Raw genomic sequence first — 25734 nt, 5'->3', positions numbered from 1 at the left:
GTAGGCATTTCTGATTGGATTTAGTCTGTTTGCATCTGGTCTGAGCACCTGTTCAATGAACCCTACACTCAATAAACAAACACTATTTAATGTGTTTCCAGTGTTTGCTTAAAGCACCTATAAAAGGAACTGCTCTGATTCTGATCTACACATTCCTCTTCATTTAGTCAACTATACAGCAGTCTATAGAAATAGCTAGAGCACAAGCTGACAGTGAAAACAACAGCCACTAATGGTCATTTAAAGGAGAAGTAAAACTGACTTCATGCCATAATAATCCTGTCTGGGTTTCTTCACTCTAAATGAATGTATTTCTCTTTTAAAACACAACCAGGAGGTCCCCATGTTGGCATTGTTGTTCTTCTACAAATGAGTTCCATTTGCTACTTTTTATTGTTACTGTATAGTTTATTATTCTGCAAAAGAGGAAGCTGCCCTTGGTGTATAATTGTAGGTAAAATACACTTTACGAGCGATCATAAAGCTGCAAGTTCAGCCAGCTGGCGAAAGCTTTATGTACATCGTGTTGCTGTTCCTGCAGGGACTGGTATTTGAATTGGCTGCAGGTTTGTCTGTCCCCAGGCTGGATCTAATGGTTTGATTAGACTCAGTTTAGTGATAGACCTTCCACTCAAGAGGGATTACATCACAAAAAAGGGAAATTTGTGATTAGCACTCATTTGTTGGAGTACAATGAAGCTGTGACCACAACATTCATACAGACAAATACAAGAGGTCCTCTGCACTCAACCCATTATCAATATATTAAGGACATTGAGACATTTTGTGCCTCAAGCTACTAAAAAAGCCCTCCTCTTCAATGGATAGATAAATAAATAGATTGATTTATAGATAGACAGACAGAAGACAGATGGCCCAATGTCTGACTGATGGTGTTTTGCACTCCTAATTTTTGGACAAAATGCTAAAATAGATAGATAGATAGATAGATAGATAGATAGATAGATAGATAGATAGATAGATAGATAGATAGATAGATAGATAGATAGATAGATAGATAGATAGATAGATTGTGAGCACAATTAATGGGGTGGTTCACCTTTCAGTTAACCTTTAATGTGTTATAGAAGTAACTTTTCAATTGGTCTTCATTATTTATTGTTTATAGTTTTTGAATTATTTGCCTTTTTCTTCTGACTCTTTCCAGCTTTCACTGACCCCATTTAAAAAACAAATGCGCTGTAAAGCTATAAATGTATTGTTACTGACACTTTTGATTATTCATCATTCTCTCATATTTATATTCCAGTCTGTTATTCAAATCTATGCATGGTTGCTAGAGGTAATTGAACCATAGCAACCAGATTGCTTCAATTTCAAACTGGAGAGCTGCTGATTAAAAAGCTAAATAATTCAAAAACCACAAATGATAAAAAATAAAAACTAACTGCAAAGTGTCTCAGAATATCACTCTCTACATTCAAAGGCGAACAACCCCTTTAATTTAATTACATATGTATTCATGCTATAAAATACCCTTAACTACAAATGATATACGCTATAGGTTTTTGCATACACAGTATTTCTTCAAGCAGAAATCTCCCTGTCCCGACTCCACTGCCTTTTATAGTCTTAACTTGTCCTGCTGGCGATAGGCAGTTGGCAGTTACTTTAATGACAGAGAGTACGTGGGGTGATATTTCTACATTTCCCCCTTAAAAATGTATACCCTGTTTCTCTACTGTGCAGACTGCAGATTTGGAGCATGCCTTTATAAATTAAGTATGATAACAATCTGGAATCCACTGTTGTTTCCCTTCATCACTTTGGCACAGTAGACAGACAAAAAATGTCTGTATCATCAATCTCTCTGACTATGCAGACTGGCTGATTGCAAAGAAGAAGATGAGATCCAGATAGCAATATGCCTTATGTAGCACTGTCACTCACACGGCATAGGCATACAGTAAGTGCCTTCTAATAGATCACTTTGTTCTCGACAGACCGCAACTTGTAAAACCATCCGAAAGCCGAGGCTTTGCATCATAGACAAGTCCTATCCACTTGGACGGCGACTTGGAATATTATACATACACGTTGGACAGCATATTCCGCATAGTGTTCTTCACATTCCTTCTTGGCAAGTTTATGCCTAAGGCAAACAATTAACAATCCCTCCTACTCCTCTGCATCTCCTGCACGCTATGTGCATCCTTATCACTGTATGTATTAGTCTTTTTGGGTATTGGGGCATGTTAAGCAGGGCGTATCTCTCCTCTATAATCTCTCTGCACACACATTATGTCTTGTAATAGACATCAATATCTTTCTGTAGCAGCTTTATTGTAAAGACTTTTTTATTTTTTAAGATTTTTTTTGGATATGTGCCTAAGGGCTCTTACATATGGGAGTTTCTCATCGTATTTCCCTGCAGCTAATAAATCTAATTCTATCCATCGTACCACACTAAAACCTGTTGTGGATGAGCTGTGTTAACTCATGCGTGATGGAACGCATAAAAAAATCACAGCACGGGGAACATATCTAGAAATGCTGTGTATCAGAGTCCTTGCTCCTTCCCCAAAAATTGGCACCCTGTGCCCCTTCTGAATTCTGATCTATCAGAGCAACCATGCATGCATCCTGCTTGCTTTGCCCAATATAGTTTAATTTAGGGGGGGGGGGGCGATAGGTATATTATGATATAATACACAAGAATATCCAGTAAATTATATCCTATGTATAAACGGTGCTTAGTGATGTCATCGGTTATAATCGGTGCTTAGTGATGTAATCGGTTATAATGGGTGCTTAGTGATGCAATTTCTGTCTTATGACTCACTTAAGCTTGTTTGTTATAATAAAGTACCCCCTGTTGTAAAATATGAGGAGTATTTAGAAGAGAAATAATTAACATTATGACCTCCACTATAAGTAGCATTACCAGTAAGTAAACCCTACCTTGTCCTATAATTTATAGTTATACTATTTGGCACAGTACGTTTTGTTCTGTACAAATGGAAGCTGCCATTTTTATGGTTGACATGGATTCTCAGATTTGAATGTAAAGCCCCCCCCTTGAAGTTGGACATTCTACATGGAAGTGCCCTTGTTTCATTTCACAAGAACATCCCTGCAAAACTATATCTGTAACTTGTCAGTATAACGTATGAAAGAATGATTTAATGAATGAATGAGTGCGAGTGCTGCTAAGGGCCTAGTTAAAATCCCCTGTAACCTTGATGGAGTCACTTTCCCTGCCTCGTGCTTGTAGCCTATGAGTGTAGCCTCTGTAGGGAAAGGCCTTGCTGTACCTTGAAAATTCTGAGAAAAGCTAAATGACATCATATAAGAAGTTATTATTGGAACATCAGTGTCAAAGCCGGGACCTTGCAGCCTCAGCAACTGAATAGTTTTAGGTTTGCAGGGATGACATGCAGCCTTCAGAACTGCATGTTCCAATAACCAGTGGCTAAGAACATCTCTGTATAACTAGGTTTTATTATGGGGGCAGATTGCCATATTTATCAAACCAGATTGAAACACCATTCTGTTCTTTAGGGTGCAACACCCATCTGAATTGTTAAAATTCAAGGGGGGGTTAACATATTGGGACACTTGGAAATAAGCTTGAGTAATCCTAAGGTAAAACCGCAGGGTTATCTGAATCCAGGAAGTCCATAGAAAGTGCATAGAGTTCATAAGACTCCCTGTAGAATGCTTGCACAGTATTTACTGTATTTTATAACACTGCTGCAATACTTTGAGTGCAGATTTTATACTGGCTTGGGCCATGGTATATGAAGCTCATCAATTCAAGGAGTGTTTTGATTTTCTGCAGAGAAAATAACCATCATTGCGGTCCACACTTCTCTGCCTGCATTTATGCACAGCTCCTTTATATTGTCTCTTTCAGGAAAATAAGAATGTTTTGCTATAACAGGTCAGTTATCATCAAGGTATCGGAGGTGCTGGGCTCAAACATAACTGCTTGGCGAGGCAGCGCAAGCAGCAAGTCATTATTGTCCACCAGAGGACTCTCTTTTACTGGGGTGAATGGATAAGTCAAAACCAATGATTGTAATGAATGTAACTGGGGAATTCATAAACAAAAATAAAAACAAAACACCATCCTTCAGGCTGAATGCTACAATAAAATAGGTCCTAGAGATACAAAGTGCGTGGACTGTATAACCCCAGTCAGTCAATGATGTTCATGAACACCTGGATGAACTACTGGGGGTGGGAAATATTGTCCATGAATTAACAGACAAGATGGAACTAAGGTTTTTAACATATATAGAATGTACATCATCCTTTATGGGGAGCAGTATAGGTATTAGTTGGGTACTACAAGTGACTCAGTATCTCAGTATCTTCTTAATATTTGTTATTCTCTGACATTAGAGAGTGACAAGTGTAAAAAAAAAACATATTTCAATGTATATTTAACGCACATTGATTGTGATTGTTAGGAGACCACTACCTGCCCAAATGCAACAGCCTCAATACATTTTTGTGGAGGAGGAGTAATGTTCTGGGACTGTTTTTCATGGTTATGGCCCCTGGTTCTAGTGAAAGTAAGCCTTAAAGTCACAGTTTACAATAACATTCTTGACAATTCTGTGCATTCCACTTTATGAGAAGGCTCTTTCCTGTTAAGGAAATTATGCCCCCAGGCACAAAACAAATTCTGTATACAATGTGTTTACTTAAAGGAGAACTCCACAAAAACATAACTTGAGCTTTCTGAAAAGTAAACATAATTTCAAGCAACTTTGCAATATACATCAATTGAAAAATATGCAGACTTTCTTGGTTTTTAATGGTTTCTGACAGTTCCCTAAGCCTAGCCCCTACTCTCCTGCTGATCTTTCTGACTACTTTGCTAAGCTGACTGACTACTGTTACCAGCCATATGTCCTCAGCCTGCATCCTCCAAACCCCACAATTCCCTGCACATGTCATTTCAATAAGGACAGGAACGTTACAGTACAATGCATTGTGGGCTATGTAGTGCCTGCATGCTGTCTGTAAGCTGTGGAGAAGTTGTTACAATGTGTAACATCAGTGTTTAAGTCCCTCCTTCCCTGCCAGGATTTCAAATGATGCAGAAAGAGAAGAACTGTTAAACAGCTGGATTTCAACATAGAAAATGGCATTTATTCATACTTTTTGAAGAAACAGGTAACTGTGATGGGTATATTAGGGGTTTCTGTGTTATGTGGGCCTCTTTATCAAATTGTGGTTTGGAAGCTGGAGTTCCCCTTTAAATTAGTAGAAAGTAGAAAGTCTTGACTAGTCTTCAAAGAGCCCTGCTCACAACCCAACTGAACCCATTAGAACTCCAACTACAAGAACGGTCTGATCCCCAATATCAGTAGCCAACCTCACTAATGCTCTTGTGTGGCTGGAAGAAACACTTCTAGAGGAGAGCCTTCCCAGAAAGGTGAAAGATTTTATAACTATATATATATATATATATATATATATATATATATATATATATATATATATATATATATATATATATATATATATATATATATATAATATATATATATATATATATATATATATACATATATATATATATATATATATATATATAAAAGGGCCAGGTTTACTATCCAGGCACCCCTAGGCTGGCTCAGCTAGTCCTCTCCTTCCCCTTCTCCTCTCCGTCCCCTCCCCTGTTCCTCCGGGGAACTATTCCGGTTGCAGCATTTACTTGATACCGACACGTTCCTATGATTTTTATAGGAACGTGTCAGTATCGCTTTAAAGCGGTTCTGTATTAGATACAAATCACAGATTGTTGATATTTAATATATAACTTTATCCCACAGAGGCCTAAGATAATGCCCTGGTCTAATTTTTGACATTTAATAAAATAAGTTGAATTCCCACCTTATGCACATGAGAGTACTGAGCTGACAAGCACTGCAGTGACCATAAAAAGCACTCCTTGTGGTTTCTGCCAAAGCTGAATCATCTTTATAAGCTAAAATAGTAAATATACAGGGAGATTTGGAAATAAGGAAGAACAGATTCAGTCATATTGGTCTCTTCCTATAGCAGATGTGAGCGACTACGTGAAAGCATGAAGCTGGAACTCTGACCTGACATGATTGCTTTGTGTTTACATACGCCCTGCTGTACAATACCATGGAACTGTTATTAGGGTTAAAGGTGAAGCTACTGTAAGACATGTTATGAAAGCTCTAAAAGTGATGCAAACTCAGCAGTCGGGCCTCAATTTAAAGAAAAAATAGATTTTTTTGTATATCTCTAACATTGTTATTATGCCATGGCAATCTACAGCCAATCCAGGTGCTGGAAAGGGACATTATAGAGGCCATTGTTGTTGATGAAAAAGGGGCAGGCTCACATCAATATGTAATTCATTTGCCAGTCTGCTGGTTGAAGCAGACATTTGATTGGTTACTGCAGGTTATTAGATCCACGAGCAAAAATTGAGCACTTTTTTATTATAGGGTCTTAGATTCTATTCTCGGCAGCCAGGACACTACTCTGCAAGGAGTTTATATGTTCTCATTGTTCTTTCTGGGTTTCATCAAGGTACTTTGGTTTCCTTTCACACTCCGATAACATACAGGCATGTTAATTGGCTCCTGATGATACTTACTATTGTGTGTGTGAATGTGATAGAGACCCCTGAAATGAATGCACAATGTTCAGAATATGTTGGCAAACTATAAATGAAGGATAAGGATAATATAGAACAAGCCATAACATTCTCACAGCCAATCTGACCAAAACTCCTATCTCCTATTCACGTTGGGCAACTAAAATCATCTGTGTGGCACTGACCTTAAAGGTGTTATTTTATCTCTCTCTCTCAAGCTCGCTCTTTCGTTATCTTTTTATAAATACACAGTTATGTATTAAGTGCAACGCAGATAATTTCCCTGTTTCCACTGAAAATGTCATAAACAAGGCACCTAGGTCAGTTGGCTTAACCTCTGAATGACTGTTGCGTGACTGATAACAAAATTTATGACTTTGAGATAATTCACCTTCTGTAAGGAAAGTAAACCTTCTGATTCTTTCCAGTAAGTGGTGCCCCAGAGATTCACATTGAAAATAACCTAGTGGGATACAGTCATTATTATTTTTATACCTACTGATTTCTCTTATCTAGGACAAGAAAACCTGCAGTGCGGCCAGTTCTCATTGAGTTTCCCTTCAGCATACAGCACCATTATGCCATAAATTCTTTAAAGGTAAGGGCAGAGACACACGCTAAGATTCAGGGAGATTTCTCCCCGAACTGCCTTCCCCCTGGCTAGAATTGAAATTGGCGGGAGGATGGCACTCGGAGCGTTTCGTTTTCCGAAGTCGCCCGAAGTTGCCTCATGAGGAACTGCAGGCGACTTCCGAAAACAAATTGATCTGAGTGCCACCCCGCCGGCGATTTCGATTCTAGCCGCTGGGAAGGCTTTTCGGAGAGATTAGTCGCCCGAGGAAGAGGCAATTTGTTGCCGGGCGACTAAATCTCCCCGAATCTTCGCGTGTGATCAGGTGGGACAAAAAAGGAATATATAATCTGATTGATCCAAATGTGTTTGTGATAGAGGTGATTGTGCTTCTGTGGAGATATCCAGAAAACATGCCATGCAGTTGGGGTATAACTTGAGGGTACTGACACATAAAGAGATTAGTCGCCCCCAAAATAAATCTCCTCCAAATGCTTTCCCACTGGTAATAATGTAAATTGCCAGTGGAAAAACATATGCAACACTTCGTTTTTCCAAAGCCACCTGAAGTTGCCACACAAGAAAGCTACTGAGGGCATCTTTAGAGGCAGAGATCTCCAATGCTAAAGGGCAGAGGTGAACAATAATAGATATTGGGCTAGGTTTTGACATAGTCATTTGTGAATTAGGGGAAATTAATAGCTGGTCTGAATTAATGGTAAATATCTGCTATCTGGTTGTCACCAACCAGCCTTAAATCTGGAAAAGCCTACATTCTAAGCAAAAAGGCCAAGCAGTAGTTAGCATTGGTGCCTTCCAACACTGGGGTGCTGGCTTCAATCTCATCCAGGGCACTATAGCCATGACGTTTGTATATTCTCCATGAGTCTGTGTGAATTTTCAATTGGTGAGCTAATGCAACTCACCATAGTGTATATGTGTGGTAAGGTCTTAAGACTCATGAGAATGGTGAACTGTAATATCTGTAATGTGCTGTGTGAGCAGTAGGCACAATATGAATAAAGCAATCGGAAGCTGGGAAGAGAGATTCACTGCCAGTTCTTGCCATAGGGGGTTGTAGCTATTACGTTAGAACATTTTGCAGTTATATAGTTGGGCAGGGATTACAAAAACGCATGCCAAGTGTTTCCAGTGTTCCAGGTTGGAATATAGCACTACTGTTTTATAGGACTTAAAGTGGCTATAAACACACAAAAACCGCACATGATTATGTATACGTGCATGCAAGGGTGTAACTACAGAGGAACCAGACCCTGTGGCTGCAGGGGGACCCAGGAGTTATTGGGGCCTCATGAGGCCCTAATTCATATACAATTTCAATCAATATTAGTAAAACAGGTCAACCTCTAGACATTTTGGGGGTCTGAAAAATAACTTGCTGTGGGGCCCAAAAATATCTAATTACACCACTTTGTGCATGTTGGCCTGCTGATCCCAAACATTATACATGTACTATGGATATCAGACTCTTCAGGGATTGGCCAGGTTTAAACATTTCATCTGCCAATGCACTGTGTTAGCCAGTGCATGGTGCATCGACACATGAAGGCAAAGAGGAGGAAAGGCAGTCATGCAGCATTTGGCTCGGTCTGTTCAGCCCATGGGCCTATCTGTCGGAGAATATATTGAATCACATACATTAAAGGGATTCTCTGTCGTTTTTATTTCTAAATTACACTATTTACACTGCAAATAGTTCACACTACCACAGAAAATTTCATTCCTGAACCATCAATTTTTTTTTTTTTTTTTTTTTGTAATATTGGTGTGTAGGCAGCCATTTTAGGTCAGTTTGCCTGGTCATGTGTTTTCAGAAAGAGACAACACTAGGATGGAACTGCTTTCTCGCAGGCTGTTGTTTCTCCTATTCAATGTAACTGAATGTGTCGCAGTGGGACCTGGATTTTACTATTGAGTTTATATACTATATGTTTCCAATGACAATATCCCTTTGCGGGTACAACTGTATATCTGCATGGATTCCTCCGCTCAGGGCAAAAAAACCCTACTAGGCATTTCAGGATATCTCTCTGACAACACCTACGGCAAGAGATATGGCTGTCCTTCAAAACTATTTGAATGATAAACTCAAATGTTCTATGTACTGTTGACAAGTTAGCCTTGTTTTGCCCTTCAGAAATCACTAAATGACAGTTGTCAATGGTGGGGGCTAGTCCACTAGAATTCTAAGTTTCTGCAACAACAGATCAGTAAATCAGTCATGGGGACAAGCAGATGGATATTATATGGGATTGGCCAGTGCAGAGCCTGAGCCAATTTAGAGCACATCACACACAGACCATTGTATTGGTCAGGGCTGACACTAGAGCAGGAGATGCTCATCTTGGGTGCCTCCACCTGTTGTACTACAAACTCCAAGCTTCCCCCCAACAACTGCAAGAAGTATGAAAAATAACTATAACCCTTACTGTCAAAAATGAAGTTTAATCACAGAAGCAAGGGTACTGACAATAAAGGGCCCGTAGTGGCTTAAGTTACAGAAGGCTGCATCAGCTGAGACGCACACTGGTCATGCTACACTAGTGTTTCCCAAGTAACAAGTCATGTCACATAGGAATTGCTGAGAGGACAATCTGTACTGCTGTCTAGATGCAGGTAAGTTGCATCCGTAACGGATCACTGTCATCCTATCGCACTTGACCACTGGTTGATTGTGTTGGGCCACATACACAAATTACACACCAACACCATCTTTTTGGCCATTCCTCTGTTATATGCTCATTTGTACATTTTACTGCAGCTCAGGGGACATAAAAAGAAGACTATTTCGACTATTCACTGACTAGACTATTAGTTTGCTTAAAGGAGTTGGTCATTTTTCATTTCTTTTATGATGTAGAAAGTGATATTCTGAAACAATTTGCAATTGTTTTTCATGTTCTATAATTTGTAGTGTTAGAGTTATTTAGCTTTTTATTCAGCGGCTCTTCAGTTTGCATTGATTTGACTCGACTATTGATAGACTCGAATATCAAAAGGAGAGGCCTGAATATAAATATGAGTAATAAAAAGTAGCAATAACAATAAATGTGTAGCCTTACAGAGCATCGGATTTTAGATGGGGGTTAGTGACCCCTATTTGAAAGCTGGAAAGAGTCAGAAAAGGAAGGCAAATAATTGAAAAACTATTCAAAAAAATGAAGCCCAGTTGAAAAGTTAACTCTGGTTTACACTGTATATAAAGAAAATCAGTGTACACTCTGACAGTGTTTTACACAGTAGCAGGTGCAACCCTGGGTCTGAAGCGTGTGTACCCAGGTAGACACAGAATGGTTCCAACCAATGTGCTTTCCTGCTACCTTTAGAGTTTCAAAAAGCTTTTTTATTGAATTTAAATACAATAACGCCTTTCACTGGTAGCATTCTGCAAGTCCATGTATGAAAACTCTAAAAAACCAAAACTGTTAAAACTGCTGTGAACTAAGAGGGCTGCAGCAGCCTAAACTCGCTCTTGTTATTTCATTAACACCCAGTGATTTTAGCAGTGGGTGATTTATGAACAACATGTTTGATTTCTTCTGCATGGAAAGTACCTGCAGGTGACTGTCACACCAAAGTACAGGTTACGCTTAACATAAACCAGAATGCTTGAAGTTGGGGAAAGGAATGTTATTTTGCAACGTCCTTGCCAGAAGATTCCAGAAAAGCAAGGGAGAAAATGCATTCACCAGCTTGCAATAGGCTTCTCAGAAACCAGCACCAGCAACATCACATATCTATCTTTAAAAACACAAGGACAACATTTCTTGTCTCTATGAACCAAATCTTATAGACCTTGCCCCCAGCAGACATGTTATATTTTTATGGATAAATCATCTAGTGTCCTCTTACGTCTTGACAAGATGGGAACAAGCTGTTTTATACCCCCTAACGATTCTGAGCTCTAGAAATTCTCTGGATATTGTGCTGACAGCCTACGGGTGTTGTAGGGTGCTTGGATTTGTACATGACAATTGACAACAAACCAGGAGCAACACTGATATAAAGCGTTTTTGTCATTCGTCTTGCTCTGCTACACTTTCTGTCCACCATGCTATTACTAATTGTGGGGTCCAAAGCTGGGGCTCCTATAATGACAGTTTTCAGTTTATACACCAAATGGCTCTGTGCCAATATGTTTCTTTTCATTCATTAAAACTGAATGGAAAGAACAAGCTTTTTTAATCACATTACCAACAGATCCTCCTTTTCCCTTTCCATAGTTTTGTTTTATTAACTTTCTTGATCCACAGAGCAGCTATTCAGCCTTCTAAACTGGATTAAAAAAAACCCATGGCATCAATGCACAACAGGCTCTTTAACTCGGTGCAAATTATTCGATTATGCCCAAGAGTTTATAGCTGGCATACTTTGTTTTATCTTATCAACCTGACAGTGTGTATGATTTCTTTTCAAAAGTTACCTATAGGTTATGTTGATCGTTTTTTGCTGATAGTTCTACTTTTGTAAGTAATTGTCGCTTGAAGTTCCTAAACCTGACTGTTTTGCCAACCTTACTGTCCCTTCTTAACCTATCAGTTAAAGTTTCTAATGCTAACGGACTATGATAAATAATAAAAAAAGGTTATTTTTTGATGTCGGTATATCTTTAATTGTACCACCTAGGAGGTAGGTCCAATGTCTTCTACTGTGTCATATTTCCTTCCCCCCTGCTCAGAAATCTCTAAGAACTATGACTTACCTGTGAAAAAATAATAAGATGGAGAGCATGGTCTGGTCAATGTTACTGTTGCAAATGCCCTCATTGAGAAGATAACAGGGATCCCTCACCACAGGCTCAAGGGAGTCCTGCCTCATGATGCTATTGAGCTTGTCCGCATTGAGGTTTTCAAAGACCAGCTTCTCTCGAAGCTGGCGAAAATTGCTGACGGTAGGACTGCCCAGGTTGTTGTTCTCCCCGCCGCCTTCTTCCATGTCACTTCTGTTGGCCAGGTCCAAGCAGCAGCTGCAGCAGTCCAAGCCAATAGGCGAACGGCAGCCGTCTTCCTCTGACATGCCTGAGATTGGCTCCCCTTTAAAAGCTTTAAAACTTTAAAAGTTTTCTTTTTCCAAACTGCAAAAAAAAATATGAAACAAAAACAACAGTAAATTGCCTGATAACACACAACAAGTATAAACACAGACAGTTTGTCTGATCTGGTTGCTAGAGATAAAGGGAAAATTCCCCCAACTGATGCGACTTGCCTTCCTCTTTTTAGTTTCACTGTAAACTTCTGGGCTTGACACAGCGGAGGCAAATAGAAAATCCAGCTCTTGTGTATCAGCTGAAGTTGAATGTGAACACACACACACCTCTTTCTCCTTGAGCCTGTAGAAACGGGAAGGAGCTTCTGTCCCTCTGATTGGCAGAGCCCAGTCGTGAGAGGTTAAAATACAGTCCTCTCACTCCCCCAGAGGCACAGCTTCTGTGCATAGATTTTACGTAAGAGGACACAAGTGCAGGAAGGGACAGCAGTGCAGAACTGTGTGCTGCTCAGTAGGAGACAAATGAGATCACTCTCTGTGATCTCTATAAAGAGCAAGCCCTGGTGTGTGTGTGTGTGTCTGTGCAGTTTTTAGTTCAGTAGGAAACCCCTCCCAGGGGTGTACAAGTGAAACCTTCCCGTTTGGCTTTTATGACTATCAACAAATCTTGTTATCAACAAGATTTCTTGCTAACAAGGAAACCTTGTCTTGTTTTCTGCTTTCCACACCTGCAATTAAATATATAGTCCTCCTGTTTTCCCAGCTTATTGGCTGCCTCAAAGCCTAAGTTATAGCACCTGTAGAGCAATATTTTATCAAGAGTTAATTACAGGTATAACAGATAGGTATGGGATCTGCTATCCAGAAACCTCCTGCTCCCCCCCCCCACATAATCGCAAGTCACCTGAAACAAGCGTGAAAATCACAATTGAACCGCATGTGACGCAGAAAAAGCAGTCCCAGCCCCCCCCATGGATCAGATCCTTTATACACAGGTCCCCAAGCATTATCCTTATAATAAATCCTTTACATGTAGTCTGACCTTTATTTTGACAGAAATGTGATGTTAATGTTTTTTTACTAACTAGGCCCCAGCTCTTAGATGTCCTATAAAGTCCTTAACCCTTTTTCTGAGAAAATGTTTCTGGACAGTTTCATAATGAAATGAGTTACTAGGAGAAACACAACAGAAGTTGCATAATTTATTTGCCTGACTATGAAGTAATTGGCAATGACAGCTTAGCTCTCGCAACTAGTGTTGAAAAACTCCCAGCTTAACTACAGCACCAAACTGAATCAGACACTGGCTGTTGTAGTTCTGCAGCATCTTAAGTATATGTCGGCATGTACATAATTATAAAAAGCCAATAAAAAATATAGCAATCAATAAAAAATAGCTACAAAGGCTAAGTGCTGCATCTAAACAGTTTGCAATCTAACAGCAAAAAGGGTTTCTGTCCCTGAGCTGGATAAAACAAATATGAAAATGGCAAAATTCTCAAAAGCAAAAATCACTATTGTTCATCAGGCTGATTGCTGTGAGCCAGTTTAAGGTGTTTTAGATACATTGTAATCAAGGAACATCCTCATTTTAAAAGACATAGAGCTGGCCAAACATGGGCTGATAAATGCTAATATCAATAAGTTATTGGCCTGTGTATGGGGCCCTCCGACAGGTTTCTCTGACTGATATCTGGCTGAAAACCAGGCGGATATCGATCTGACAAGTTAAATAATACCATCAGAGCAAGGGCCACAATGTTTACATATAGTGACATCCTCACTGTGAAAAACCACCTAAACTGCTTCAAAAGTTCTTTTCCTCTAGTCTAGTCTAAAGGGGTGGCCTTGGGTGCACCTTGGTGCCTCTGGTGGCTCCTTGATGCGGTCTTCATTTTTGACCCCCTGTATTCCTGTTGTTCCCCCGAGGGCCCACTGATCAGATCAGCCCAATATCACCCACCTCAAGTGCTGAATATGTGAAGACAAAGTACATGAGATTTGTCGCCCACAGTAAATCAGCACTACTGTGGGCGAGAAACCTTCTAAAAATGCCTTCCCCTTTCCTAAACTTCAGATTAAATCAAAGAAGCCCTGGAATTACCAAGTATTTTAAGGAAGTGGTCGATTTACTTTTGTCTGTTGCGCCTAAATGTGCAACTGGCTCAGTGAATCACATGCTAACACCAATTCTGGCACCCCAAGATTAACTAGAAATGATGCAATTCACACTCACGTTAATGCCAGCAAAACACAATTCCAACTTGCTTGCTATTTACCATCACCAATGCAATTCTTGTGTCTGAACTGGTGAATTGGACTCAAATTGCAGGACATGCTTGACCCACACATCACTAAAAAGTTCCCTAATATTTATATATTAAAATTATTTATTAAAGCCTAATAAAAATATGAAAAAAAGAACACAAAACATTGATTTCTGGAGTTTACACAGTTGTAAAAATCAAAACATTTTGCTTGTGGCTGTGGCAACTTGACTTTATGGCCATTTTTGTTTATATAGTCATCTCAAATATGTGGGGCCTGTACAGACCATAAATTGCTAGAAAATAGAACAGATGTGTTTTTGCACTACTTCCATTTTTTGTTACTGAAGACAAAGTGAATTTGTAACAAATATGTGTTTTTTCTGTAATGGAATGTGAATGAATCTGCTTACCTTTACAAATACTTGACCTGGGAGGTGTCAAAATGCAGCCTCAGCCCTAGAGAAGCTTGCCAAGTATTGTTTTGCTAGGTGAGAGGCCAGCCTTCTTTTATTTGGAAAAAAAATGAAAAAACATTTGTTTACAGTAAAAAAAAGGGGGACATAGAAGCATGAGTCTCTCTATAACAGGGATCCCCAACCTTTTTTACCCATGAAATAGCCACATTCAGATGTAGAAGGAGTCTGGGAACAATGCAAGCATGTTCCTGGGTAGTGCAAAATAAGGGTTGTGATTGGCCATTTGTCAGCTACAAGAGGTTCTGTTTGCCAGTACACCTAGTTTTTATGCAAGCTAAACTTGACTCCGAATCAGGAATTCAAAAATAAGCACCTGCTTTGAGGCTAATGGGAGCAACATTCAAGGGGTAGGTAAGCAACATGTTGCGCACGAGCCACTGGTTGGAGATCAGTGCTCTATAACTTTACTGGAGTTCTCTCCAAATTAGAATCTGGGGCTTCTTTCTAAACACTGGACACATTTTGCTAACTATTGGGAGATGAGTAGTAGTAGGTAGTAGTCCCAAACTGTTGGAAGGGTAGTATTGTTGGAGCACATCTTAGGTGAGAAATAGGCTAGCAAGTACAGAAAGCATTGGCTCAAATAAGGAGTGAGTTGCATATTGGCCCTGAGATGAAGCCACAGATACGCATGTAGGGCTCTAGGCTCATGTTAGTCCAGGGAAACCACAAAGCTTGATTAGGAGCACTCAAAGCTATACAGCATGTTCTAACACAACAGGGTTTGTAAGGGAGAATAGAACCTATCTGGGGTGGGTTTGTCATAGGCCAAGGTATGCCACATGGCTGTTACAGAGCGGAGAGAGAGAGAGAAAAAGATGTGGGTGGAGGGTGAACTGAAGAAGGGAGAAAGTGATTGGCTGGACTGTATAGTTATTTTGAGAAGAGTCACCAGTGTTTGGAAAGAAGAGTCACCAGTGTTTGGAAAGGCTATACTATTTGACCATGATTGTAGAGCAGTGGTGCAATAATATGTTAATGTTGGTTTATTGCAACAGTGTGTGCAACATGTTCTTTCAAATGTAAAGGCCTAATACAAATGTATTTTTTCTGGCAAGTCAAGCTGTGCGTGGCTTATAGGTTGTGTTGAGAATTTAAGAGTATGATTGGATAAAGAGGGAAATGTGGCAATGGTATGGGCTGGCAAGAACATGGCAGAAGGAATTAAAATACACTAGCAAGGTTAGCTGGAAAAATATAGGAGAAGCATAGCAATGTTTTTTATGGCAAGTAAAGGTACAAATATGGGTGGTGTGGAGAAACAAGAACAGACAAAATAAAACAGGCAAATATGGGCTGAAAGAAGATAGGCAGAAACAGTTGGCGTTAGACTAGAAAATGTGAAAACAGTGCTGACTGGCAAGAACAGCTGAAACAAAGCAGAAAAACGCTGGCATGGATGGGCCTGATGAGAAGCAAACGCTGGCATGAAGCACGCTGCCAATAAAACAGGCAGACACTAGAGTTGTGTGGACTTCTGAAACATGGGTACTAAAACTGAGTCATTTATTATCTAGAAATGCCTATACTTGTTCAGTAAAATTACTCATAATACCCAAAGGTGTTATGGTTAATAAAATTATATAACCTGTCCTTAAATGCCACAGAAAATTATCTTGTTTTTCAAAATGGAATGTTTGGCAATCTATTAGTCACTGAGACATGTTTAATTGGGTCAGTGTCAGAACCATAAAACAATGAAAGGCTATACAATAAAATTATTTCTAGGAAGATCTTAAAAATCTAGCTTCCAGATGTATAAACCAACCCAAGTGATTATCAGGAGGGCTTGGAAAGCAGCACTACCCTGTCTAATACATTCTATGTCCACACACTGTGGAGTGTGACCTCCAGGAGACAACAGCGTCCCCACGTCACATCTCATTTACCAGCCCAGGGGACACTATTCCCAATCACTATCTTGCCTGTAACGTTCCTCTCCAAACATGACAGGGAACAATTCAGACAAGAAAAACAAAGGCTTGGTTGGATATCTGATGTAAATCTATCATGACAAGCTGTATGAAGTATGGAAGTGTCTTATAAGGAAAGCAGAAGTTGTTTTAGGCAAACTATTTTCGATAAGCCAAATACATAGCTGTAATACAGCCCACAAAATCCGAGGGCTGATTCAATATCCTAATGTGATATACCAGGGAATTTTCACCTGGCGAAGTGTGGTGATGTGAGCGAAGCCGTCGCTGGCGAATTTCAAGAGGTTAGTGAATTTGCCCCTATGGCTGGAGGGGAGGAGGGAGGGGGTTCTATGTAGGGTAGGGGGGTATGTGTTTTTTAACTTTAGGGTTTAGTTATCCTTTAAGGGGGACCTGGCTTTTAGGCACCCCTGATTGTGGACCTGTACATGACACTAAAGTTCAGGAATAGTAACCACCTGTTCCATCACTCTCTCTATTGTAACCCTCAAACAGAATTCCAGTACGTGCACTTACATCAAGTTAAAAGCAAAATTTTATTTGAAGGAGGGCAAGGCAAAAAAGTTACATGTGCCGCTACGACTTTCTTGGTCAGACCCATGCTGGTCTCTTTTTTTGTGTTTGTTGCAGAATGGTAAGAACTTTCAACAGTGGTCTAAAGGAAAACCAAGAGGTGGTATATTCCTGGCCCAGCCTGCATGGCAGTACTGTTCTTTGGACTCCAAAGCATTTATGGGCTGGTTCATGGGATTTGCTTCCTAGAAGCCCAGTTTCCAAAATGGTTGTTTTATCCACCCTGCACAAGTGTGGGCTGGAAAGTTAAGGCCTGGAAGCACACAAAATTACGTGGCCCTACAGCCCCACAAATTCAACATAATTTGAATTTGAAACAGAGTTTACTTTTATTTAAATTCAGTATTTTACATAATAATTTTACATAATACAGACTCACAACCTTAAATGAATTTTAAAGACCAGAAAAAAGGAGAATAAAAAGACTATGAATAGAAATAAACACAAAAAAAAATAAGACTTGGGGGTTATTTATTAAAATCTGAATGATAAAATCTCAAAAAATTCGACTTTTTGTCACTAGTAGTGATGGGCGAATTTGCGCCATTTCTCGTCGCCAAAAAATTGGCGAATTTTGTGCGAAATTCGCAAAATGGCAAAAAATGTGCGAAACGTCGCCGGCGTCTCGTTTTTGACGCCGGCGGCCGTTTTTTATGCCAATTTTCGTGGGTGTTTCGCGAATTTATTCACGGGCGTTTCGCGAATTTATTCGCGGGCGTTTCGCGAATTTATTCGCTGGCGGCGAATCGCGCAAATTCGCCGCGAATCCGCGCCTGCCGAATAAAAATTGCCCATCACTAGTCACTAGAATTTTTAGAGGTATTTTTTGAGATTTTTTATTCCCCGATGCTGCAAAAAGGCAGAATATGAAAATCCGCCATTTGAGACCTGTCAATGTCCTGTATAAGTCAATGGGAGAGGTGCCTATCTCAATTTGAAACTTTTGTGGTCTGCAATGGGTTTAGTTCGAAAATCTGACATTTTCAGGGTTTCAGGCAAAAACTTGAAAAAACTAGAGCAATTCAGAAAAAAAACTGTAGAAATTCATGAAAAGGTCTGACAAATTCTAGCAATTCGGAGTTTCTCTCGATTTTATTGAGTTTTTCAACAATTGGAGTTTTTTTCATTAATAAATAAGCTAAAATCGGGCATGGGAGGTTGGTCGTGTTTTTTTATAATAAAATTTTAAATGAATTTTAAAGACCAGAAAAAAGGAGAATAAAAAGACTATGAATAGAAATAAACACAAAAAAAAATAAGACTTGGGGGTTATTTATTAAAATCTGAATGATAAAATCTCAAAAATTCGACTTTTTGTCACTAGTAGTGATGGGCGAATTTGCACCATTTCTCGTCGCCAAAAAATTGGCGAATTTTGCGAAACGGCAAAAAATGTGCGAAACGTCACCGGCGTCTCGTTTTTTGACGCCGGCGCCCGTTTTTGATGCCAATTTTCGCGGGCGTTTTGCAAATTTATTCGCGGGCGTTTTGCGAATTTATTCGCGGGCGTTTTGCGAATTTATTCGCAGGCGTTTCGTGAATTTATTCGCTGGCGGCGAATCGCGCAAATTTGCCGCGAATTCGCGCCTGCCGAATAAAAAATGCCCATCATTAGTCACTAGAATTTTTAGAGGTATTTTTTGAGATTTTTTTTTCCCCGATGCTGCAAAAAGGCAGAATATGAAAATCCGCCATTTGAGACCTGTCAATGTCCTGTATAAGTCAATGGGAGAGGTGCCTATCTCAATTTGAAACTTTTGTGGTCTGCAATGGGTTTAGTTTGAAAATCTGACGTTTTCAGGGTTTCAGGCAAAAACTTGAAAAAATTTGAGCAATTCAGAAAAAAAACTGTAGAAATTCATGAAAAGGTCTGACAAATTCTAGCAATTCGGAGTTTCTCTCGATTTTATTGAGTTTTTCAACAATTGGAGTTTTTTTCATTAATAAATAAGCTAAAATCGGGCATGGGAGGTTGGTCGTGTTTTTTTATAATAAAATATGACATAAATTCGGATTTTAGTAAATAACCCCCTAAGCGAAACATTGCTCAGAACTGGTACCTCTAAAAGTCCCATGCAAAATAATCACAAGCTACAATATTAAGATCTTCAAAGGCATGAAACATTAAACAATTATTAACAAGTGTGTGTGTCAAACCACTCATGAATGTAATTTAGTTTCCCTTTAAAAACCTGCCCACTCACCTTTTAATTTATGCATGATAATTGCCAGTATTCCTTGCAAAAGGAATTTTATAAATTCCACGGCTGAAATTTTTAATACTCATATTTGAGATTTCAACATGTACTGTAACTGTAATGCTGTGCCTATGTCTCTCCAGCTTCTGTACTCCCAGCACAAAAAATATTCTGGATAGTACTGCCTCTAGCTGTAGTACCTCTAGTAGTGATATGCACAAAATTGTGAACTAAAAATGGTAAGGCAATTCACTGATGATGGTGGTGATGTCTTTGGAGGTATAGGTATGGGACCTGTTATTCAGAATCATCGAGGCCTGGGGTTTGCCAGATAAGGGAACTTTGCGACCATTCTTTAAGTCTAATAAAAAAACATTTAAACATGAATTTAACCCAATAGGATAGTTTTGCCTCTAATAATGATTAACTATATCTTAGTTGGGATCAAGTACATGGTACTGTTTTATTGTTACAGAGAAAAAGGAAATCATTTTTAAAAGTTACTTCCTTAAAATGGAGTCTATTGGAGATGGCCATCAGGTAATTTGGCGCTTTCTATTTAATAGGTTTCCAGATAACGGATAACGAAACTGTACAAACAGAGATTAAAAAGTATCTGTAGTAGTAGCAAGTAGAGAAGTTATTTACAGTGCTGAAGAACATAAGATTCAGGTCAATCCTTCAGACATCAGAAAGTGCTATAGTATTTATGGAGCCATTCTAGTGCTTAGGAAGTCTCTTGCACTAATTCAGTTGGTCTCTTGCATTAATATCTCCCAGATGCTGCTGTAGTTTCCTGACGCTTAAAGACGAGACTTCAAAGAAAGGCCTGCTTTCAGAGATATGTCTATTCAGGATAAGGGTCTCATATGGTGCTGAAGGCAGACACTTAGAGGAAAGCTCAGTACTAAATGAATCCCTAAAGGAGACGTCTAACCAGAAAAGCAGATATTGATTTCAGTAGCAACACATTTACACATAACTTGTTGAATTATTACAGGTATGGGACCTGTTATCCAGAATGCTCTGGACCTGGGGTTTTCCAGAGGTATTTCTCTAATTTGGATCTCCTTACCTTACCTCTACTAAAAATCATTTAAACATTAATTAAAACCAATAGAATAGTTTTGCCTCCAGTAAGAATTCTTATTTGAGATCAAATACAAGGTATTGTTTCATTACATAGAGAAAAAACATTTAAAAATCTGGAGCCTATGGGAGATGGCCTTCCCATAATAAGGAGCTTTCTAGATAATGGGTTTCCAAATAATGGATCCCATGCCTGTATATAAATGTTGCTTAGAATTACAGTACAAATTACAAAGAGGTTTTTTAAATCATTAAACAGAATACGCTTATTTAAGAAAGCAATTATCGAAGCACTGCATCACTACTGTGGCTCCCTGCCTTATCGCTGATCTGTCGATAACAGGAAATTATTCTGTGCGGATTCTTAAACCCACACAGAATCATGGGGGTTTTCATGAACAATATATCAATATTAAAGGAATGCCTATCTCAGGTTCCGATGTTGATTGGTGCTACTTCCTGAGTGCTCAGTACATCAGCAAGTTTGTTTATTTTAGTACAGTAATGCCAGTATTGCTGGGATATATAATCCAGAATAATTGGAACCTGGAGTTTTTGTGGTTAAAGATTTTAACTGAAATTTGGATCTCCATTCCTTAAAGGGGTTGTTCACTTTTAAATTATCTGTTAGTATTAAGTAGAGTGGGATATTCTGAGATAATTTGCAATTGGTTTTCATGTTTTATTACTTGTGTTTTTTTTAATTAATTGGCTTTTTATTCAGCAGCTCTCCAGATTGCAATTTCAGCAATCTGGTTGCTAGGGTCAAAATTACCCTAACAACCATGCATTGATTTGAATAAGAGACTGGAATATGAATAGGAGAGGCCTGAATAGAAAGACGAGTAATAAAAAGTAGCAATAACAATACATTTGTCGCCTTACAGAGCATTTGTTGTTTAGATAGGGTCAGTAGCAAATAAATAATAAGGCAAATAATTTAAAAACTATAAAACATAAATAATGAAGACCAATTGAAAAGTTGCTTAGAATTAGTCATTCTATAACATACTAAAAGTTAGCTTAAAGGCTAACCACCCTTTTAAGTCTGCTAAAAAAGAATTAAAAAACATTAAATAAAGGCAATACTACTGTTTTACCACCAATATGGATTGATGCAGCTTAGTCACCATCAAGTACAAGCTACTGTTTTATTATTACAGAGAAAAAGGAAATCATTTGAAAAAATATGAATTATTTGTTTATAACGGGCTGTATTGGAAATGGCCTTCCTGTAATTCAGTGCTCAGTGGATAAACGATTTCTGGATAAGGGATCCTATACACGTATGTGCAATGTTTCCGGGAGGTAACGCTTAGAAGAGCCACCTTATGGGTAGACTAGGAACTAGGAACAAGGCCAGCATTTTCAGAACCCTGGGACTTGATTATTATTAACTTTGTTTTCGAGTTTTAAACTTGAAAGCAAGCAAGTCGCAGGTAAAACTTAGTCCCTGTGTAAAATGTATAATGAAGCAGTAGAATTCTTAATGACTGGCCAGACCAGGGATGACTTTGAAGTAGTTGGCCAGCTTGAATATATTGCAATAGATGGACAAACAATCCCTGTTTTGTTTAAGGCATTTTTTAGTAGCTTAAGGCACCAAATGTCAAAGGGGCACCTTTACTAAGGGTCGAATATCGAGGGTTAATTAACCCTCGAAGTAAAATCCTTCGACTTCGAATATGGACTACGATCAATGGAAAAACGATTAAATCCTTCGAAACGAACGATTCGAAGGATTTTAATCCATCAATCGATGGATTTTCCTTCGATCAGAAAAAGCTTAGAAAACTTATGGGGAAGGTCACCATAGGCTAACATTGGAGCTCGGTAGGTTGAAAGTGGCGAAGTAGGTAGTCTAAAAATTTTTTAAAGAGACAGTACTTCGACTATCGAATGGTTGAATAGTCAAACGATTTTTAGTTAGAATTGTTCGAGTCGTAGTCGAAGGTCGTAGTAGCCTATTCGATGGTCGAAGTACCCAAAAAAAACTTCGAAATTCTATGTTTTTTACTTCGAATCCTTCACTCGAGCTTAGTAAATGTGCCCCTTAATGTCCTAAATATATTGGATTGAGTGCAGAGGACCTCTCGGGTCACAGCCTCATTGCACCACTGCTTAACGGTTTTAAAATTAGTGGTGAGCAGGCCCGGACTGGCAATCTGTGGGTTCTGGCAAATGCCAGAGGGGCTGCTGTAAGATGCCATAGACACTTACTATTTAGTGGGCTGGTGGGGGCTGTTTGGTCCTCTGTGTGGCCTGTTAAGAATATCAGTCCAGACCTGGTGGTGAGCACAACTTTCCCTTTTTTACTATTACTCTATGATATGGGGTTAGTGGATACCCATTTCTTTCTCCTACTATAACATACTAGAAGTGGCTAATGATGTGCATGTTAAAGTTGTATTTTTACATAGTACTATTGCATTTTAATAATGGCATACACATGGCCGCCTTCCAGATTCTCTAGTTCAGGCACATCATCAGTCTATTTTTTTAATAAGGCTTACTAATCCCTGCTACCTGGTTTAAAAATCCCTGGCATGCAGGTGATCCTGACTCATTTTTGGAGGGTTTTCCTTCTAGGCAGATCCTAATCCCTTTTCATGCTTCCTAGTCTGTAGATATTTAATATGTTTTAGGAGTCTCACTGGTTGAGGGTTGCAGTTAATAATCATGAGAGCCCTTAAGGACCCCCATCTGGAGAATCGGTCATACATGGAAGCACCTTTGTTCTGCTCCACAAAGAGAGCCAAACAAACTCTTGTTGTTTTTTCAAAACCCATAATTGGTCACGGGAATGTTGTTTAAAATAAATGTATGGAGGTGGTGAAGCAGATTAAAATATTTGATAATAAACCAATAAAAGCAGCACCAAGCAATTAGGCTTCAGAACGCTGGCTTGGTTTGTGGCTCCTGCTTCATTTAATGCCGTGTTCATGCGGAACATTCATAAAGGAATTGCTAATTACATACTATCTGTAATCAGTCTGGGCTGTGCTGCTTCTCCCCTTGCACACATAACAAGAACGGTAACTCAATGATCTATATGTTTAAGATCTCTATATCTTAAAAGTAGCAGCTATTTTTTCTGCATATTTGCCAAGTGAGGTCTAGATCATTCATCTGACAACCAGAAATTTATACTGTCTTATGATTTGTTCAAACTTCTACTCAGAATGCCCGTAAACTGTATTGACCATGTAGAGAGCTATAAACTATCCAGACATAATGAAGAATGGGCAGGGGATCCAAAACTATGTGTCATCTTCTTAGGCTAATTCAACATTGGACTGAAAATCAGTCTACTGAAATACACAGGCCAAGTATCAGCCCCTATGCTAGCATTAGCCTCCTATCCTGCCTGCACCCAACAATTTTGTTGGCCCAGGTGCAGGCACATGCAGCAGTTTCAGTACCAAATGCAAGTCTGCATTCTCACACCAAAATCTGCACCTAGGCCAACAAAATTGTTCCAGGTGCAGACAGACAGGAGGATAATGTTAGGTGCTAATTCTCAGAATGTCCAGCTCAAAGTGTGCTTAACACTAATAGCCATCATGGGAAGGTTCATGGCAAGGAAAGGGTTATTAACCAGTATTATTCTTCCGGGTCCAAGTTGAATGCAGGTAAAGCTACAGGTGGGAAAAAGTTTGGACATTGGCAATCCACGTGACAGACACAGGTGAGTATAAAAAGCCGGTCACAGTGCGGCTTCTTGTGACTGCATGAAAGTGGAAACAGTTGGATGAAGCTGGGGAATGTTCTGTGTGCCCTTTCCCTTAGGTACACATCCGCCAGGCCCAGACTGGCAATCTGTGGGTTCTGGCAAATGCTAGAGGGGCTGCTGTAAGATGCCATAGACACTCACTATTTAGTGGGCTGGTGGGGGCTGTTTGGTCCTCTGTGTGGCCTGTTAAGAATATCAGTCCAGACCTGGTGGTGAGCACAACTTTCCCTTTTTTACTATTACTCTATGACATGGGGTTAGTGGATACCCATTTCTTTCTCCTACTATAACATACTAGAAGTGGCTAATAGCAGAGGTGCTGCTATAAGGTCCCATAGAAAGTCAGTATTTAGTGGGCCTCTATGTGGGCTGATTGGGCCTCTGTGTACCTGAAATGCCAGGGCCTATTTTAATTCTCAGTCCGGACCTGCACCCCCCTGAATGGATATGGACAACATTTAAGTTCCAAGCAATGCATTAGTTAATATGTCATGCCCTAAACCAACAATCTACAGGTCACCATGCAATCTGCAGCCATTTTAAACATGTACAAACTGAGGGTCATTGGCTCCCAGGACATAGCACAAACCCACTGAGAATTGATTAATGTGAACACTTCAAATCATTAATACGCCGACCCAAACTGGCATTCCACATTTGTGATAGAATCGCATATCTGAAAATGTGCCTCATGTCATTCATAAAAGTTATGGAAAGTCTTTGGTTATGAACATAAGAATGTTTTTGTTTCCCTTTAAAACAAGGTTTAGGAAAGCACACTGGAAACGAGAAGACAAAAATGAGATCAGGGATGCTGTCAGTCCCCTGGGTTTATATGTATATCAGCCAGAGGAGACAGCTGAGAGTAATTAAAACTAGAAGCTACAGTTATCGAGACATCTATGGGAAAACAGAATGATTGGCAGACTAATTGCTCAGTGTCTCAGGTGGCAGAGACATCAAAACCTGATACACAGGTTCCAACCCATCATGAAACTGTCATTTTATTTTGTCTAATGCTTTTCACATTCATAGGTGTGCTAGCATGCATGAAATTCTCACAGTTCCCTGCTTTATTTGTGCTTCCATTTTATGCTTTGCTGTACATAGTACGCAAGCACCATTAAAAAACACACACACAAAATCCTCAATCCACAAACACAAAGTACTCAATGCCTGGGTGCTGGTTAGAATATGTATAGATATCAAAAACAACAACAAAACCGCACTCACAGGTCTTCTTATAGTGAAAAAAGTTTTTTTTAAAAACATC

Source organism: Xenopus laevis, chromosome 8L (assembly GCF_017654675.1).
Source record: "Xenopus laevis strain J_2021 chromosome 8L, Xenopus_laevis_v10.1, whole genome shotgun sequence".
NCBI lineage: Eukaryota > Metazoa > Chordata > Amphibia > Anura > Pipidae > Xenopus > Xenopus laevis.
The sequence above is the reverse complement of the archived record's forward strand: the minus strand, read 5'-3'. Positions refer to the sequence as shown.